A 12,588-nucleotide genomic window follows, 5' to 3' on the forward strand; every position below is an offset into this window, starting at 1 on the left:
GGAGCTCTCCAGCCCAACTGCATGCAGGTCCCTGCCATCCTCACTGCCCTCACCCGCAATGTTCAATGCCACCTTGTGCTGGGCCCAGAGAGATCAAACAACTTTCCAGGGGCTCTGGGAACACCAACCAAAGCCCTTCTTCCCAGCTCTCCACTCCCTAAAGGACCATTTCTAGCCTCTCTCTGGTTTTCCTGAAGTCTCGCTGGTTACTCTAATCAGAGGGTGGTGGGACCACCTCTGGGCCAGGAGGCCAGCGACTTGCAGTCAAGTTCCAGCTCTGTGTGATCTTCACAAGTCCCATCTCTCTGAGTCCTGAGTTATTTCACCTCCATAGAGTGGCAAAGAGCAAAGATTTTTAAATGCTTTTTATATTTGTTATTTTCTTTGAGAAAGAGTTTCGCTCTTGTTGCCCAGCTGGAGTGCAATGATGTGATCTTGGCTCACTGCAACCTCCACCACAGGTTCAAGCGATGCTCCTGCCTCAGCTTCCCAAGTAGCTGGGATTACAGCTGACCGCCACCACACTCAGCTAATTTTTGTATTTTTAGTAGAGACAGGGTTTTACCATGTTGGCCAGGCTGGTCTTGAACTCCTGACCTCAGGTGATCCACCTGACTCGGCCTCCCAAAGTGTTGGGTTTACAGGCGTGAGCCACCGTGCCCAGCCTATTTTTATTTTGTAAAGAAGTAGAAACCTTAGTATTGTGGAGAGAAATGTGAGGAATGTCAACATGTAAAACAAAGCGGGACTGCTCTGGCAGGAGCCCGGGAGCCTGGGGTCCTGCCTGCTCAGCCTCCTCTCTACCTCTGAGCACCTCTCCCACAGCCACAGACTGAGAGCCATGGCACTGCTGGACAGCTAAGGGACTTCTTGTCCTTAAGCTTAATAGGGGCTTCCAGGTGGGCTAGGACTGGGAGGTCCGAGGGCAGTGCTATCTGCTGGAGAGACGACAACTGGCTCACTAGTGGGGACGGGCGAGGGCAGACCCATTGTACCTTGCTCATGAAGACATTTCTCAAGGAGAACTAGCTTCCTGGGGATGGTTGCGGCTCCGGCCGAAGGTGCAATATGAACCACCTCCCTCCTGGAGCTGGGCATGGAGGCAGGCAGCCACCCAGACATCCCTCAGCAAGCTGCCAGGGTCACACCGCCTGGGGACAGGAGACCCGTGTGATGACCCCCCATAGGCGCCTGCACCTTGGGCAGGATAGCAGGAAGCAGACGCAGAGCAAAGCGGGGAGCATGGAGCCCCTTACCTAGAAGTGATTGGAGCCCTCGGGTCCGGCCTTACTATCCCCAGGGAGAGCAGTCGTTGGGAGTACCAGACCAGGCCCTGCTGCCAGCCTCTGCTCCGGAAACCCCCTCATTCCACGGTGTCTGCTTAATCCCTGTTAACAGTGGGCTGACCTCCCGCCTCCGTGGCCTCACACTGGGCCTGCCCCAGATCCTCACAGGCCTCCTTCGAAAAATAAATAAATACTTTCTCCATTATCCCATTAGCAGCTTCACAGGTTTTTCTGCTATTAGTTCCCAGCTCCAGTGAAAGTGGAAACACGTGTTCCAAAGAACCTCCGCTTGCCCACCAGCCACCACGGGGCTGGTGCTACACTCGAGGCAGGCGCTGTGCCTGGCCACCTGCAGCTGCCCACTGGGGAGAGTGGGGGTCAGAATCCGTTCAGCTCCCCCCAAAATTCTGCCACCTTCAGCATAAACCAGGGGTCTCCACACAACTGGGCAAGGAGCTGGGAGACACAGCTTCTGTGTGATGCTCTTCGCTGGCTGTGTGTCTTCTGGCAAATCTCATTATCTCTCTGGGCCTCAGTTTCTATTTTATTGTATTTTATTATTTTGAGACAGAGTCTCGCTCTGTTGCCCAGTCTGGAGTGCAGTGCTGCAATTTTGGCTCACTGCAACCTCCATCTCCTGAGTTCAAGTGATTCTCCTGCCTCAGCCTCCCAAGTAGCTGGAATAACAGCCGGGCGCCACCATGCCTGGCTACTTTTTTTTTTTTTTTTTGTATTTTTAGTAGAGACGGAGTTTCACCATGTTGGCCAGGCTGGTCTCCAACTCCTGACCTCAAGTGATCCACCTGCCTCAACCTCCCCAAAGTGCTAGGATTACAGGCGTGAGCCACCATGCCCGGCCTCAGTTTCTATTTTAAAATGGAGATTATAACTCCTCTTTTAAGGACTAGAGGATCAAAATTATCTGAACGGACAAGAAAGGGTCTTCAAGTGCTTTGCCAGTGGGGATGGGGTACTTGGGAAATGTCTTACTCTTCTGGCCTTTGCTGGCCACCTCTGCTTCTTCAGATATAGTAAAGGATGCAGCCAGGCCTTCCCTCACTGCACTGCCCTACACCCCAAGAGAGAGCCTTTGGGAGCTCAGACCCCTGGGGTTGGCTACCTCCCTTTTGGTGCCTAGTGCATCCCCCTCCCCATGGCCACAGTTCTCTGAGAAGGTTCTAGGATGCTCCATCATTGGCTCCTCAAGGTGAGGCAGGGCGCTGCCCAGCTGGCCTCAGCTAACACCCCCACAATGCCCAGTGCAGGCCCTGGCACAGAGCAGAATCAGACTGGGAGCTGCAAATGTTTGTCTTCCGGTTCCATCTCTCGGCTCCTTTTCACTTCCTGTGCCTGTGGCCCCAGGCAAGGTGGGCCCAGGTGTGCAGGAGTGTGGCCTGCTCTGGCTGCCCACTGGGCACCTGGGACTTGGGTGGACAGGCAGTTAGTCTGTGCAGAGTCTGTCAGCAGTTGGAATCTGTTGTCAGTTCCTGTGAGGCCACTGCTCTGCCTTCCCATTTCAAAGGAGGTGGGACTAAGTCCTAACTCAGGCCATCTCTGGAACCCTCTGTCCCTTGGCTCCCACTCTTCTGCCTGCCCCTTCCCTGCAACTCCACCCTGCTTCACTTCTCTTGTCTGTGAGCTTCTTGAGACAGAAAGGGTGTCTTGTTGTCCCTTGGACATGCTGTGTTCCATTCAATGCCAAATTGGAACGGTGGTTTTCTTATGGATTGGCTGTAACCTTGAACAAGTGACCTAACTTCTCTGTACCTCTAACTGTCTCATCTTTAAAGTGCAGATGCACGTTGCATTGCTGTGAGGGTCTAGTGGGATAATGCATTAGCACAGTCCCTGGCACCTTGTAAGCCCCCCAGAGAATGAGCTGTTGTTCTTACTCCCTATCCTGGCAACTCAGCAGCACAGCTTGCTAGAGGGTAGTGCGCAGCAAATGAGCATGTGAATGCATGCTCAGTCCTAGGCCCTGGCCCTCAGCCCCTCCCTCTGGTTCCTGGCCAGGTGGGAGATGCTGTCAGCTCTGCCAGAGTGTGGTTTCCCAGCATGGGAAAGGCTGTCCGGACACCTGGGAACAGCAGGATGACTGTGCCTGGGCAGCCCCGGGGGCCCACAGTCTCTCTGGGCTGAAAGGAGCCCAGAGTGCATTCCTGGGTGGAGAGCTGGATTGGCCTCCCTGCACCGTGGGACTTGGCCTCAGTGTTCGTCTGATGAGTTGGCCTCATCTTACCAACCCCACGGCTCCTCTCTGTGGGTCCATTTGAGCAGCCTGGCAGCAGCCAGGCCTCCTTTCCTGGCCCCCTGGGAAGCCCCCCTTCTCACCTATCAACCAGCAGCTCTCATCCCCTTGGTTCTCCCAGAGGTTGGACCAGGGCATTTTTCCACTCTGACATGCTAAGCCCCTGCCAGAATGAACCACCCATGTAGGGAGAGGTGAGGCCGGGGCCGGACTGAAGGATGCTGTGACTTGCTTTCTCCATCTTGGCCAATGCTGGCCCTCAAGGAGGCAGAGGCGGGAGGCCTGGTAACCTTCTCCCTCCTGGGATCCTGGGCTGTCTCTGGCTAGAAACCAATTAGGCACTTTGGCATCAGGTGCCTTTGCAAGCCAGGATGGGGGTGGGAAGGCCCAGCCCTCTCTGTACCGATGTTGGTAGGGGGCTGGGCACGGCCTCATGGGGAGCTGGCCTGGACACAGCAGAGGCAGGCGGCTGCACCGCCTGACCTCCTGTGAGTCCAGAGGCTACCATTCTGTGATTGATTCTCCCCTCGGAGCCTCTGGGCTGCTCTCCTGGGAAAGCCGCAGGTCTGGGTCAAGGGGAGGGAGTCTGGTATGGACCATATTCAGGGACGGATTAGCCGGGGGAACTGCTCCCACCAGCAGGGAGGGGAGAGAGAAAGCTTGTGAGCTGGAGAAGGGGGGCCCAGCACCGAGACACTCCCTCCATGACCCCAGGCCCGTGCAGAGCTGGTGTCTGTGGTGGGGGAGGGGGCCGCCCCTTTTCCCAGGGTACTGGCTGGCCGTGGAGCCCAGCACTTTCTCAGGCCCTTTATTAAATTTCTCAGGAGCAAGAGGGGAGGTTATCCCTCCCCTTCTTCCCCGGGCTCCCCTCCTTTTGTCTCCCTCCCCAGGAGGGTCGGGAAGGAGCTTTTCTCATTATTGTGGTTATTAAAAAATAAATGAGGCAGAGACAGAGACACAGAGGGAGAGACAGAGAGGCTGAGAGACAGAGGCAAGCAAAGAGAGACAAAGAAAGACAGACAGATAGAAGACGGAGCTAGGAAGACAGATGCAGAAGGAAGTAGACACAGAGAGACCAAGAGAAATGGGGGAGAGGTCCAGGGCAGCTTGGCATGGTGGGAAAAACAGGTTTGGGGACTTTGAGCTGCGTTTAAAGTCACACCTGGTACCCAGTCGTGTGGGCTTGGGCAAGCTACTTCATCTACTTGAGCCTCAGTTTCTCGTCTGCAAAATGGAATAATAATCCTTACTTTGTAGTATCAGAAGCATAGACAGAGAGACAGAAGGGAGAAGGGACAGAGAGAGCTCAGTGGTGCCTGGGAAGCCCCCACTGCCCATGAGCAGAACAGGACTCTGAGTTGCAGGACCTCTTCCCTGGAGATGACTGTTTCTGGGGTCCAGGCTCCTCTTCCTTATTCATCACCTCACTTCTATGAGCCAATTCATGGCTACTAAGTGGAAAACAAACTGGAGTCCTAGAATGTTCACCTTGACCAGGTGCTCACACCTGGAATCCCAGCACTTTGGGAGGCTGAGGCAGGCAGATCACTTGAGATCAGGAGTTTGAGACCAGCCTGGCCAATATGGTGAAACTCCGTCTCTACTAAAAATACAAAAATTAGTCAGGTGTGGTGGCATGTGCCTGTGGTCCCAGCTACTCGGGGAGCTGAGGCAGGAGAATCACTTGAACCTGGGAGGTAGAAGTTGCAGTGAGTTGAGATTGTGCCACTGCATTCCAGCTTGGGAGACAGAGTGAGACACCGTCTCAAAAAATTAAATTAAATTAAAGTTAGCCGGGCGTGGTGGCGTGCGTCTGTACTTCCAGCTGCTTGAGAGGCTGAGGTGGAGGTGGGAGGAGGGCTTGGGCGCGGGAGGTCGAGGCTGCAGTGAGCTGTGATTGCACCACTGCACTCCAGCCTGGACAACAGAGTGAGACGCTGTCTCAAAAAAAAAAAAAAAAAAAAAAAAGTTCACCTCACGTTGTTGTTTTTCCTTTTGTCTCCCAAACTAAAGAACCTGACCATGAGCTTTGGAGGCAAACAAACCTGGCACTGAATTCCAGAAACCTACTATGAAGTTTTTAAGGGCAAAGGGCTAATATATGTCGATCTCACAGCTTTTTTTTCTTAAATAACTTTCTTCAGGTATAAAATTCACAGGTAAAATGTACCCACTTTAAGTGCACAATTCAATGAAGTTTTCGTTTTTGATTTTGAGACGGAGTCTCACTCTGGCACCCAGGCTGGAGTGCAGTGGTGCAATCTCGGCTCACTGTAACCTCCGCCTCCCGGGTTCAAGCGATTCTCCTGCCTCAGGCTCCCAAGTAGCTGGGATTACAGACATGCACCACCACACTCGGCTAATTTTTCTTTTCTTTTCTTTTTTTTTTTTAGTAGAGATGGGGTTTCACCATGTTGGCCAGGCTGGTCTCAAACTACTGACCTCAAGTGATTAGCCTGTCTTGGCCTCCCAAAGTGCTGGGATTATAGGTGTGAGCCACCGCGCCCAGCCCTATTTTCTTTCTCTATAGATTTGTCTTTTCTGGACATTTCATTAAAATAAATCATGCAGCATGTGGTATTTTGTGTTTGGCTTCTCTCAGAATGCTTTGAGATTCCACCATGTGTGGCCCACTTCATCCTTTTTCACCGCTGAGTAGTAGTCCACAGTGTGGATGGCCGTGTACTATCCCTTCACCCACTGATGGACCTCTGGGTTGTTCATAGGGTATTTTAAGGGTAGAATAAGACACTGTGTGTAATGCAATTGGGTCAGTAAATAGGTCATCTTACATGGGTTGAGGAGAGAGAAGGAGGGGAGAAATTTCTTTGCAGACTAACTACGAGGCAGGCACAGATGGAAGCACACTATAGCCATTTCCTTCTTACACCACAACTTTGGGGTAGCAGTAAGTACTATAATCCTCTCCATTTTGCAAAGGAGGCACGCATGGCTTGGAGAGGGGATTGTGACTGTCTTGTCTGAGGTCACACCCAGTAAGTGAGGAGCTGGGAGCTGAGCCCAGGCGGTTGGCCCCCACCCTGCAGCTTCTCCTTGGCTCTGCCTGCCCCACACCCTAGGGAGCACCAGGGGAAGAGCTGGAATTCCCGCAGGCTTCCTGCACTCAGCACCCAGCTCTTGCCTCCACTCACACGGCCTGCTCCTTTGCCTTTGCTTTTCTTCCTCAGCATTGGCTAGGAAACTCCCCCGTGTCTTTTCCCTCCTCGACGTCCCTGTAGCACCTCCAAGTGTGGAGCACCTGTGATATGCCAGGCACTGCTTCCCAGGTGTGGCCTTAGGGATCTGCTGTCATCCTCAGGTCATCCTTGGAGGTGGTTGTGTTGGCACAAAGGCCCAGAAAGTTTCAGAAACTTGCCCAGGATCAGAGTTCGTGAGCAAGTTGTGGAGCCCGCATTCCAATGTCTACATCTGTTTGATTCCAAAGGCCACTCTCTCTCTCTCCCCTTCTGTGCTCCTCCCTCCCAGAGGCTGGAGCTCCACATCTGGCTCCCAAATGACCCCCCAGGAGGGAAGGCGAAAGGCTGGGGACCCTGTGGTAAGGGAAGACAGAGCAAGGGAGGGCGGGGGATACCAGAAGGGGTGGGCAGAAGGGCCAGCTGGCCTTCTTCCCTGTAGCTTGGAGGCCCTCCCTGGGATGGCAGAGTGCGGGAGCTGCCCTCTCCTCTCCTCCCAGCGTCTTCTGGGAGACAATGTGCTTCTCATTAGGCTGGCGTTGGGTTTTGCAAACCGGACCTCTAAGGGTGAAGGTTTGGGGGTGTGAGGAACTGCACATCTCTGCACCTCACATCTCCTGAAGGGGAGAGCAGTCAGGCCCCTCCTACTTCCTGGGTGGCTCTCAGCCACGGGAGATGGCTGTGCCCTCACCGGCACCGAGTGCTAGCCCGAGGGGAGAGGAGTCCTTGAGAGGAGGGGCTGATCGGCGCGGAGACAAGTGAGATGAGGCCATGCTGACGTTATCTGCTTCACAGGATGGACTGTCCACCTCTGGAATCCTCTAGGACCACCCACTCTTCTTATTAGGCCTCCCCCAAAGCAGAGTCATCTCTCTCCTGACACTGGGGTCCCTGAGGGCTGAGGGCTCTCCCTCAGTCTTCCCCACACCCCACGGGAGGGCTGCGGAGCTGCGGTGGAGGGGCGCATGCTGCACCCCACCCTGTGCCAGCAGCATTGGGCTCACAGTGGGGAAATTGAGTAATGAGCGTGTAACCGAGTTAGGCCCATGGGAGCCTCTGAAGGCTCCGGTTTCCAGTTTCCTCCCCACCCAGTGTGTCTGTCTGGGTGACTGCAAGGGGCCAGGATGCCACCTTCTCAAACCTTCCAAAATGCTCTCCGAGAGTCTGAGCCCTGCAAGGCAGGGCTGCCAGGGGCGGGCAGGGTGTGAATGTCAGGCTGCCGGAGCTCCCGGTCACATCTCACTGCACATAAACACGCCCCGTCACAGTCACGTAGGCACACGGAGACCCATGTGAGACCCTCCCTCCAGTTACTGACATGCACACACTTACACTCACACACACACGTGTGCCCCCCAGGTACTAACACATGGACACACAGAGAGAGCCACCCTAGGGAGGCACTTGAGAGTCTTACAGCCAGGTGCGGTGGCTCACGCCTGTAATCCCAGCACTTTGGGAGGCTGAGGCGGGAGGATCGTTTGAGGTCAGGAGTTTGAGACTAGCCTGGCCAACATGATGCAACTCCATCTCTATTAAACATACAAAAATTAGCCGGGTGTGGTGGCGCGCACCTGTAATCCCAGCTACTCAGAAGGCTGAGGCAGGAGAATTGCTTAAACCCAGGAGGTGGAGGTTGTAGTGAGCCAAGATCACACCACTGCACTGGGTGACAGAGTGAGACTCTGCCTCAAAAAAATAAAAATAGAGTCTCTTACACACTCACGCACACTTCTGTGGGCACACTCAGGCATGTATATGTCAACCCACAACTGGCACACACACACACACTGACACCTGTTCACAGTCCACATGGCTGGGGCACACCACTTCAGACACACTCGGGCGTGTCCTCAATCTCAGTGCAAGCTCAAGTGTGAAGAACCCTCAGGTTCCCGGCTGGGAGGAGTCTTGAAAGAGCACCATGCCCAGGCCCTGCCTGGCAGGCCCTCCCTCCAGGCCTTCCCAGCTGTTGTGACATCACCCAGGGAGAGACCTAGCCTAGTCCTGGCTCCAGCCTCTGGAAGTCCTCATGGCATCTGACTTTTGTCAGATGGGCCTTGTTGATCTGGTCCTTTGGGAACCACCTCTGGTGACTTGAAGTCTCAGGTGCTGGAGCCCAAGGCTGACTCTCAAAGGGAAGGGGCTCTGGGAAGGGGTGAGAGGGCAGGAAGACTCTCAGGGGTGGCGGGCAGGGGCCTTGCCAAAGAGAAGCATTGGCTTGGATTAGGGAGGACACCTTCTCCCATGCAAACTGAGAACCTTTGGTTTATTTGTTTACTTAAGCAGAAGGAGCAAGAAGCCCAGGCGCTCTGACCCCATGGTGTCTTCAGCAGACAAGGAAGGTGCAGGGGTAGAGACCAAGGCCACAGCAGGTTAGGGAATCCGAGCCCCAGGAAGGCTGATCTGAACCCCCTAGGCTGGGCAGGATGGCTTTTGGTTGGTGGCCGGGGAGGGGTCCTGGGTTTTGAGGGAGGGAAGAGAGCAGGAACCAGGGCAATGTGAAGAGGAGAGGCCCCATCATGTTCCTGGCTACAGGGACCAGAATGAGCAACTTGAGGAGGAGCCAGAACAGGATCTACCAGCTGTTGGGGCCTGGGGCCTGAGCTCTAGGCCACTCAGTCTCCATGAGTCTACCTTTCATTCAATCCTACGTTAGAGCTTTCCTCTGGCTCCCAGAGCTGCTGGGCTGCAACTCGTCTCTCTCTATCCTAACAACTACCTGTCTCCCTCACCAGGCGGTGACCTTATTTTATGCCATTCATTCATTCGTTATCAGCTAAATAACCTGAGGCCTAATTACCTTCTCTGAAACGTGGATAATAGTATCTTTCTCATAGGATTATTATTTTTTTCTTTTTTTTTGAGAAGGAGTTTCACTCTTGTCTCCAGGCTAGAGTGCAGGGGTGTGATCTCAGCTCACTGCAACCTCCGCTTCCCAGGTTTAAGCAATTCTCCTGCCTCAGTCCCCCAAGTAGCTGGGACTACAGGCACGCGCTACCACGCCCAGCTGATTTTTGTATTTTTAGTAGAGACAGGGTTTCACCATGTTGGCCAGGCTGGTCTCGAACTCTTGACCTCAGGTGATCTGCCCGCCTCGGCATCCCAACGTGCTGGGATTACAGGCATGAGCCACCGCACCCGGCCCCTCATAGGATTTTTAGATGGAATGAATTATTATGTAAATCTCATAGAATACCACCTTCACCAGGTGCAGTTGACTCACACCTATAATCCCATCACTTTGAGAGATCAAAGGAGGATTAGTTGAACCAAGGAGTTTGAGACCAGCCTGGGCAACATAGTGAGACCCCATTTCTACAAAAAAATTTAAAAATTAGCTGGCATGGTGGTGTGCACCTGTAGTCACAGCTACTCAGGAGGCTGAGGTGGGAGGGTGGCTTGTGCCTAGGAGTTCAATACTGCAGTGAGCCAAGAGTTATGCCACTGCACTACCTTCCAGCCTGGGTGAAAGAGCGAGACCCTGCTTCTAAAAAAAAAAAAAAAAGAAGAAAGAAAGAAAAAGATAAATCACCTCCTGGCCCAAAATTAATGCCACACATATATTAGCTTTAAAAACCTAACCAGCCCTATGCCAAACATTTGATAGGCACCGGGTATATGGCAGAGAATAAGGTAGACACAGTGCTGCCCTCAACAAGCTCAAAGTCTTAGGGCCTCGGGGACAGGGTGGGGAGTCATCCTTGACCAAGTGACTGAGATAATGTGTAATGACTATTGTAATGGGAGAAGCCAGGATTTTTACGGGAGCACAAGGCAGGAGGTCCTAGCCCAGGCAATGGGTTGGGAAAAGGCTTCCTGAGGCAGGAACTTTCAAGGTGAGACCTGCAGGGATGAGTAGAAGTAACCAGGTGAGGATGAGGAGGAAGGGGCTCCAGGCAGAAGGCACAGTGTGCACAAAGGCTTTGAGGTCATTATCAACTCCAGGGTCTAGCCTATGGCCTGGCCATACCAAACTGCCAGTCAGTATTTGTTTTTGTTTTTGTTTGTTTGTTTTGAGGCAGGGTCTGGCTCTGTCGCCCAGGCTGGAGTGCAATAGCATGATCTCACCTCACTGCAACCTCTGCCTCCCAGGCTCAAACTATCCTCCCATCTCGGCCTCCCAAGTAGCTGGGACTATGGGTGCACACAACCACACTCGGCTAATTTTTGTATTTTTGGTAGAGACAGGGTTTGGCCACGTGGAACTCCTGGGCTCAAGTGATCCTCCCGCCTCGGCCTCCTACAGTGCTGGGATTATAAGCTCTGCTGCGATACCAGACCAGTCAATATGTGTTGACTGGAGCATCGATTGCTTACCAGCTTCTGCATTTCATCGCATGGGATCTTTGTAGCAAAGATGGGAGTTAATGTACACCAATTTCACAGAGGTGATGCTCAGCAGCTTACAGAGGTGGCCAAGGTCACATAGCTCCGGGATCTGTAGTAAAGTCAGGACTGTCTACCTTCTGTCATCTGGCTTTGGGGGTTCAGGGGAATGTTTTCTTTGCTGCTACTGTAGAGAACCACTGAACAGAAAAGACCCGGGCAAGAACTGGCAGGCTAGGGACAGGCTCCCAAGGCTCTCTCCTTTGAAGCACAGCCCCTGGGGTCTCTGAGATCAAAATCCCTGGAGCCCAAGTTTCTGGAAGACCTTTGTCCATCCTGAGCCCTGTGGTCTGTCCTTCTCCCACACCAGTCTCTTGGGGGCCTGGACTAGAGACCCTGGTTCCCTGGGCTCACTTCTGCCCATCTCTCCCTCTCTGGGGTCCCTGGGTGATGCATCTGGCTCCTGTGAGAATAAAGCCTCTGGGTCACCACTTCCTGGGTAGTTCTTAGGAATGTGCCTCTGCAGCAGTGGCAGATGTGGGCTTGGGATGCAGTCGTGATGAGGGTGGCGGTGAGGCCTGGCAGAACACCCTCTGTCTGACACAGCTGAGCTCCCTTCTCCAGGCCCCTGCCTGCTTCCACCAGCCCCAGTTGTAATAGTCTCACCAAACCCTTCAAACCAACACATCTGGGGGAGGCGGACGAACAGTGCATCTCGCTTTGGAACATTTAAGGCAAGTAAGCTCTAGGGATCTAGGAGGCCCCATGTGTGCATTGAGAGGTGTGGGGGGTGGGGTGGGGCGGGCAGTGCAGACGCCAGGCCCAAGGAAAGACAGGGGCAGGGGGCAAGAGCCTGGTTTCTGACCCTCAGCCCCATTGTCTGGTTGACTGTCAGCCTGTTTCCAAGTTAAAAATGCTTCTTCCTGGCCTGGCGTGGTGGCTCACACCTGTAATTCCAGCACTTTGGGAGGCCGAGGCGGGTGGATTTCCCGAGGTCAGGAGTTCGAGACCAGCCTGGCCAACATGGTGAAACCCCATCTCTAAAAATACAAAAATAAGCCAGGTGTGGTGGCACGCACCTGTAGCCCCAGCTACTCGAGAGGCTGAGGCAGGAGAATTGCTTGAACTTGAGAGGCGGAGGTTGCAGTGAGCCAAGATTGTGCTATGGCACTTCAGCCTTCTCCCTTCAGAGGGAGATTCCATCTCAAAAACAAAACAAAACAAAACAACAAAAAAAAAAAACAACTTCTTCCTTAGGGGGCCAGGTCCCAGACCAGGCCGGCTACACAGACTGAACACCAAGCCCACTACACAGATAGGAAAACCAAGACCACGTATGCTAGGGGTGCTAAGGGCAGGTCTGTCTTCCCTTCCTCCCAGGGTAGTCTGCCCTCCCCGGGAAAGCGGAGACCAGTCTGTCTGTCCTTCCACTCACCCATCTTCGGGCCACTCTCAACCCCCAACCCCTCTAAACGCCCCCTGGAACCTGTCCCCAGCGACCCCCTTCTAGGGAATGTGATGAAAGGTCTAT

The sequence above is a fragment of the Macaca nemestrina genome, chromosome 1 (genome assembly GCF_043159975.1).
Source record: "Macaca nemestrina isolate mMacNem1 chromosome 1, mMacNem.hap1, whole genome shotgun sequence".
In the NCBI taxonomy this organism is placed as follows: Eukaryota; Metazoa; Chordata; class Mammalia; order Primates; family Cercopithecidae; genus Macaca; species Macaca nemestrina.